Here is a 6,997-nt window from a genome sequence, read left to right on the forward strand (position 1 = left end):
ACGGAGAGAGGGCGGCAGCGTCACGGAGCTCCGGCTGGACTAATATGGGGAGCAGGCACGGCCAGAAACCCGTCCGGAAGGAAAGGACAACCCCTGTAACACGAGAGCGAAACGGGGAGCGGGCACACGCCCGAGGGGCTTTCGGAGGGTTTAGGGATCCCGAGGGGATGGCACCGTCGGATGAATCGGGATGGSAGGCACGGCAGCAGGTTTGGAGCAGGGGGGTCCCTGCCCCACAGCACTCASATCTATTAAACGCGGCATAATTACCCCGTTATAATCAGGCAGGTATTTTAAAGAGGCTTTAGTGTGATTTTATAATTGTGCATTATGTAACGTGCTAGCAGCGTGTCAGGCCTCAGACAGCACTAAGTGCCTGTCTACAGGTCAGCCTGTAACTCTTTAATGATGCTCCTTTCTCCCATCCCTGAAAGCCTCCTGCTAACTTTGCTCTCCCTAGACCTCTGCCCACTTCTGCATCACAGGTTAAAACAAAAACTTTGTGACAGAGTTGCTCTTCTTTATGTRCTTTACACCATGGGGAGGGAGATATTTTCTTTATCATAACTTTTTTTTTTTTTTTTAAAGTTCATGTTTTCTGGGATTTCTAGGGGCAGTGTCTGACCTTGCACAGACCAGCAGCAGAGATGCTCCTTGGAGGAGCAGAATGGGCTGACAGTGAGACACAAAATGAGACAGCTCCTACAGGGGGGAAGTTTTCCTCACAGGAAAAAAACAGAAGTGATCCCTCTGTGCTGTCCTGTTTTGGTTTCCCAGGAACAAGGTTCAGTAAACTTGAAGCAAAGCTCATTAAACCCAACACGCTGCAAACCAGCTGGGAGCACCACTGGAGTGTTCAGCCTCTAACAAAACCGCTCATTTTGGGAGGGGAAARGGACCACTTCATTGTGACAAGGGAAAGAAACTTTAAAAAAATATCACTTTAGAACTCATACAGCCATTAAGAATGGATTTAGGCCTAAAAATTTAATCTTTAATCTATCTTCAGTTAATGTATCTTAAAAAAAAATTGACCATGGACAAGTTTTTCTGTAGCTTTGTACCACACAGATTGTTTTCTTTTCTCTAAAGTCTTAAAATCATCAGGGAAAAAAAAACCTCAGCCACAACTCCCACCTCCCAAGACCCCTTGAAAACCCTAAAACCTGGCTTAGTGTTCACATTCAGCCTTCAAATGCCATGAATATTGAAAAGGACTTATTTCTTCCAACACACCTTACATGTGCTCACAGTCTGCATTCAGACATCTGACTTTTACACATTTGCAAAAACAAGCAGTAAAACTCTCAAAACACTCACACTAGAGTTGGATTAAAGTTAATAAAGCACAATTTGAAGAYATCTTTCAAACAATAACTTGAATGCAGAGTAGGTTTAGTACCTTAGGAATCCAGCAAGCTTTAAAAAGAATCTRCAACCTGTTGGTAGGACTCAGCATGGCAGTAAAAACAAAAAAGTTTAGCAAACTAGGAAAGCTCAATCCAAGCTAAGAGATTAAATAAATAATCCAGTAAAGAATGGACTAAATTTTCTGAGATATAAATGAAAACCTCTAATTTTATAATTAAATAGAAAAGGGCAAAGAGAAAATTTGGAGCTTAACAGARTTTTTGCATTTTCCTGCGTGTTTTGGTACAACAGTATTATTTGATGTGTCAAATCTCTACATTCAAAAAGCTCTTGCAATATGATGATAAAAATAAAACTCAAGCCATTCTTGTTATGCAGAACTGTGATTAACAGAGGCTTTGTTCAATACAAAGAGCAGTGAGGCATRTTTTTGGCATGAAAGATAAGGGATCTTCTGACACCGATGAAAATTTTGCACATTGATGATTCACAAGGTGACCTCCTTGTGGGAGGCCARGCTACACCTCCTCAAAGGTGGGAGTGTGAGAAGATGGGGAATTTTGTGGTTCTTTTGACACATTTGCTGGGAATTTGCCTCTGTGAACTTGGACTGATAAGAAACCTGAAAAGRAGGGGTACAAACAGTGATTGTGAGAGCTGGTACTACATGAATTTAACAAAACAACTCAGCCCTGAGCCAGCTGAGGGACTGGGACAGGGAATAACTTCAGTAAATGCGTCCTTTTTCTTCTCCCAGGCTGAAATCTGGGATCTCACTGGCTGCAACTGCACAGCCCAGAGCTGGTAACAGAGTTATTGGAAAATAAACAAGGAAACACAATTAACCTCAGGAGAAGAAGGTAYATTTGTAAAGGAGAGCAGATTACCTGCAGCTAAACTGAAAGGAAGACACCGTGTGTGTAACAGAGCACAAGGATCCTTCACAACAAACTTTCTGAACTACCTGAATCTCTTCAGTGACACAAAAACTGCCAGAAGGAGAGAGGAGTTAGGGACATTCCAGTTCTGGAAAAGTTTCCTTTTCCTCATTATTAGCAACTCTAATTACTTTGAAAGAAGAGCAATGAGATAAATCCTGTAGAGCCAGAAAWGTGACCTGATTTCCTTCCTGATTTAGAAACTGTCACTTTGCAAGAGAAACCCAAAGAGACAGAGCCAGGTCAAAGTGGGCTCCTCAGTTTTGTCTACAGAGTAAATAATAAACCAAGATCAATAGAAATATACCCGGGGTTTCCTTTTGGTGGATGTTCATTAGGACAATCCTATTTAAAGGATAAATAAACACATGTTTATCTGAACTGATTGCAATCATCCACGACACCATGGAAGAGAGATTCACTGCATGCAAACAGAAATGACACAGAAAATACACAACAGACTTATTATATTTTGCTCCAGGTTAGATGGTGAAAGGGAGAAGCCATGACCAAACTCCATCTATACATTTCTTTATGCTATGATTAAGGTCCTACCTCAAGACAACATGCAAACACAAAACAGAAAGATTAAGCATATCTTTAAAACTGATGCTGCTTCTGTTACCAAAGTTTTATTTAAGAGAACAGAGAAATTAGTTGTTGTCACCTTTTAACTATCAGGGCTATCATTTTCCAAGGTAAATCTCGAGCACCATCAGAGAGAACTTCTGAGGCAGCAATTTTCAGGGAGAACTGAGCACCCACACTCTGACAACAACAGGTGCCTTCTATGTTTTTCAAGTTGAGTTTCCAAAAACTAAGGCACTGAAGGTGATAACAGATGATAACCTGTTCCTTCTGAAAAGCATGGCCAGGATTTCCAATTGACCACCAACATGTTCAAATGTGCAACCCAAAATGTTCTTTATTCTACTACATACACAGAGGATTCCCTCAAGATACTAAACAGAAAATGGTAATGAGATGTTAAACCAATCCCTATCTAATATCATAAATAGGATATTTTAAGAAATTAAAAGTAGCTGTATTTCATAAATCTCCCAGTCAGGATGACATCTCCTATCAGTAAATTTCTATACACAACTTTGACAAGACATTTAAATCACGAACACAGCAACTATTCAACGTTTTCCTGTAACCTGTAAAGGTCCTGGGAGGCGGTAGTTGGTGCCACAGGTGTTAGTCCATCCCAGAGAAAACCGAGGCCAGTTTCTGCTTCAAGCCTGGAATAAAATGCTCTCAACTCTGTTGCAGTTTTAAAGTCTGTACCCACGAGCTGTCATTCAGAGTCACAAAGTCTCGTGGTCTACATACCCCCTTCATGGTCAAGGCATTTGGGCTCCATACCCAATGATGCAACTGAATACCTTTGTGACCTCTGACGAATGATTGAGGGCATGAAACAGGATCCGTTCCCTGCCACACTGTACAGAGCCCTGGCATGCTTTAAACCTGCAGGGCTCCTTGCAGCACAAGCCACTTCTGTGKGAGAACTCTGCCTTTAGAAGCTGACCCTTGATGTGTCTGAAACCCTCAGAGCCTCAGACAGAAGACCAAAGCCGCTCTATGAATGGTTCAGAGTGAGCKGCAAGAGCTGAGAAAAACCCCGTTACGACATCAAACTCCAACCATGAGCAACTTCAGTAAAATATTAATCTGTGATTATTTCTGGCAATACTGGGATCTGCCCCCCACCAAAGTTACATAAAYTCCACTACTCAAGGCTGAGACCTTTTGGCACATTAATCTAAAAATACCACAACTTGCAGAACAGGCTTCCATCGCTGATGTGTCAAGACATTTGCCCCCAAAAGACATAACTTTTTTTTTTTTTTTTCTTAAGGACCCTCTATTTCTGAAACTCTCAGTCAAACACATTTGAAAAGTCTACACCAGAATAAAAAAAAAACATTAACAAAACCAGTGGACATTGCTCCAATTCCCTTTGCACCGTTCCCATCTCATCCCGACACTGGGCTCCCCTCAACTTTTTCAGAACCATCAAGGCAGTGCACCCAAACCAGCAGAAAACCTTTCAAAACTTTCACAACCACCACTTCCTCGGTCCATAGGAATAAGAGGGTTTCACCCATTCAAATAAGAGGGTTTCACTCCTCACTGCCTCGCAGCTCTGACCTTTCCAATTCTCTGCCACCACAAGCTTATAGGATCTGCCGGATCCATCTGCGTCTCCACCTGGCCTGCTTCCCCACGCCAAAAGGACGGATCAAATATACGTGTCTGAAAACACATCCCTGCTTTTTCTTCATACCACCCGTGGGGKGAACCCCCTCGCCGGTTTCAGACGACAGCAAACCTCCAAGATCACATCTGCCAAGCCCTGAAATCCTGGGAAATTGCAGCAAAATGAACTTCAGCACCTTGGACAGGACACACGCACGGAAAATCGCCGAAATCGGCTCATTGGCCCCGAAAAYGCTGTGCCTGGACGTGACCCTCTAGGACACATCTGCGGGCCTGTTTATTTATAGTATTGACAAATCCTCTTTGAATCACCGTGTTTATTCCACCATCCGCCCTGTGTTTTGGGCAGAGCTGCTCTCCAGCCCGGCTCTGGGGGAAATCGGGGCCACCAACTCGGGATCCGAGGGCCGTCTGAGGGAGCAGCCACTGCCCCAGKTGTGACTGGCTAAGCTTGGCTCAAGCACTCACAAGGCTCAGCTCACCCCTTCCAGGCAAAACAAAACCTGTTGCCATAGGTGTGCCTGGCTCGTGTGTTTCTCCGCTTTCCAGAAGCTCATCTCCACCTCCTCACCCAAATCTCCAAGAGAAATAACATTGAAAGGTCTGGTATATTCCCATTGCAGCCACGCTTCGGATACACGAGTTTTGCTTTAATTCAGCTTTCATTCTCTCTCACGGTGCTCCCAGTATGTCACTGMTCCCCTCAGGGCTGCCTCGACAAAATCATGATCACCTTGCTGGAGTGCAGCACAGCTTTCCCTGATTTGCTTTTATTTACATGAGCCAAGTCGAGTTTTTAATTTGTGCTGGCAAAAACTCCCAATTTTTTTGAAACAAAGGTGTCCTACCGACAGCTTTGAGGTGCTTGGTGCCATTAAGAAACACAATTAAAATATGTCAGTTCTTACAGCAAGTAATACCAGTAACTCTCTGGTGATATAGAAATACGATACAATTTCCCTGCCACCACAGAAACCACCATCCGAGTTAATTTCTTCCCTTCAAAATCTGCCACTAGATTTCCACTCCGACACATCTGACCCCATGTAACATGAACCGAACAATCGCAGAGTATTTCCTGTGTTGTTTGTTCTTCCCGGCACTTCTGGGTGTGGGAAGGAGATGGAAATCAGACCAATTCTCTGCCAGAATTACCTTTAAACAGCAATATATATCTATAAATTTCTATATCCTCTGCTTCCACAGCCCARCGCAAGCTTTGCTGAGCCAACTTCTCTCTCCTGCAGCCCCCGGTCCCTCTCGGCCGCCCTGCTCGGACGGGACGGTCGCGGTGCCGGTGCCGCCGCTCCTCCCGCCTCGAGGGAAACTTTGGGGAAGGGAAAATCCCGGTACTACTCATTCCTCCTCCGCGACACGCTCGGAACCGGACATCCTTTCGTTTTCTTTCTTTCTTTTTTCCTTTTATTACCGTTTTATTAACAAGCAAACAAACGAACGAACAAACAAACAAAAAAAAAAAAAGAGAGAGAGAGAAACTTACATTGGTTTATTTAATTTTTCCTGCTAAACCAAGAGTCCCAGAGCCACTTGATTGTATCCACAGAGTTTTAGTCCGCGAGCGGTCCCGTCCCGCGGGGAGGAAGGGCCCGGCTGCTGGGCGCGGAGCGCGCTGCCCGCCCGCCGCCGAGCGCGCATGGCTCGGAGCCGCCGCGCCGTCTGTGCGGCTGCCGCGGGAGCGGAGCGGAGCCAGCGGAGCCCCGGCCGGGCGGGCGGGCGGCGGGGGGGAGTGGGGAGGGATGGAGGGAGGGATAGAGGGAGGGAGGGAGGGAGGGATGGATGGATGGAGGGAGGGATGGAGGCGCCGCCCGCCCCGCCGAGCGCAGCCGGGGCGGCCCCGCAGTGCCCCCTGCCGCCGGTGGGGACAGCGCGGGGAACGGGGTGATGGGCACGGCACGGAGGAGCAGCGACAGGGGGCGTGGGGAACAGGGCCCGAGGAGCATGGGAAACGCGGAGGAAGACTCAGGGATGAGCGGCGGGGATGGAGAAATGATGGCAGACAAAAGGGGTGTGGAGGAAGGAAGGATGAGAAGGGCTGAGAAGAAGGGAGCGACAGGGAAGAGGAGGATGGGAAAAGCAGCTTGAAATGGGATGAGGGAGCGCGAGAATCATAGACTTGTTCAGTTTGGCAGCAAGAAAAGCAGTGAGGGAGGGACAGAATCAGACTTGTTGAGTTTGGAAAACACCTCTGAGATCATCAAGTCCAACTCTTGAAACAGCACAGGCAAGYCCACCAYTAAACCCTGTCCCCAAGTGCCATATCCGGTGCCATGGGGTTTGTCAGGGCGGCCTCGGAGAGGTTTAATCAGGGCCGAGGGGAGAGGAGAGGCACCGGGAGCAGGGCACAGCGAGGGGTCCCTCAGCACACAGGGGGAGGAGAGAGGTGTGGACAGTGCCAAAGCCGGACCCTCGGATCTCCCGCAGCCACCCCCAGCCCTCCTGCA

The 6,997-nt window shown here is 46.6% G+C and overlaps 1 protein-coding gene across 1 annotated transcript in view; it reads right to left on the bottom strand.

The window, feature by feature from the left end:
• The window catches only part of LOC130573159 (sodium channel protein type 5 subunit alpha-like), a 213,436-nt gene extending 207,242 nt beyond the window's left edge, over nt 1–6,194 (bottom strand). Inside the window, exon 1 of the mRNA XM_057365412.1 lies at nt 6,037–6,194. The gene's annotated coding sequence lies outside the window, so the exon portion shown is untranslated. The remainder of the gene's footprint in view (nt 1–6,036) is intronic.
• Nucleotides 6,195–6,997: the final 803 nt, after the last annotated feature.

The sequence above is a fragment of the Malurus melanocephalus genome, unplaced genomic scaffold (assembly GCF_030028575.1).
Source record: "Malurus melanocephalus ecotype Western Australia unplaced genomic scaffold, MMel_1.1 scaffold_52, whole genome shotgun sequence".
Classification (NCBI taxonomy): Eukaryota; Metazoa; Chordata; class Aves; order Passeriformes; family Maluridae; genus Malurus; species Malurus melanocephalus.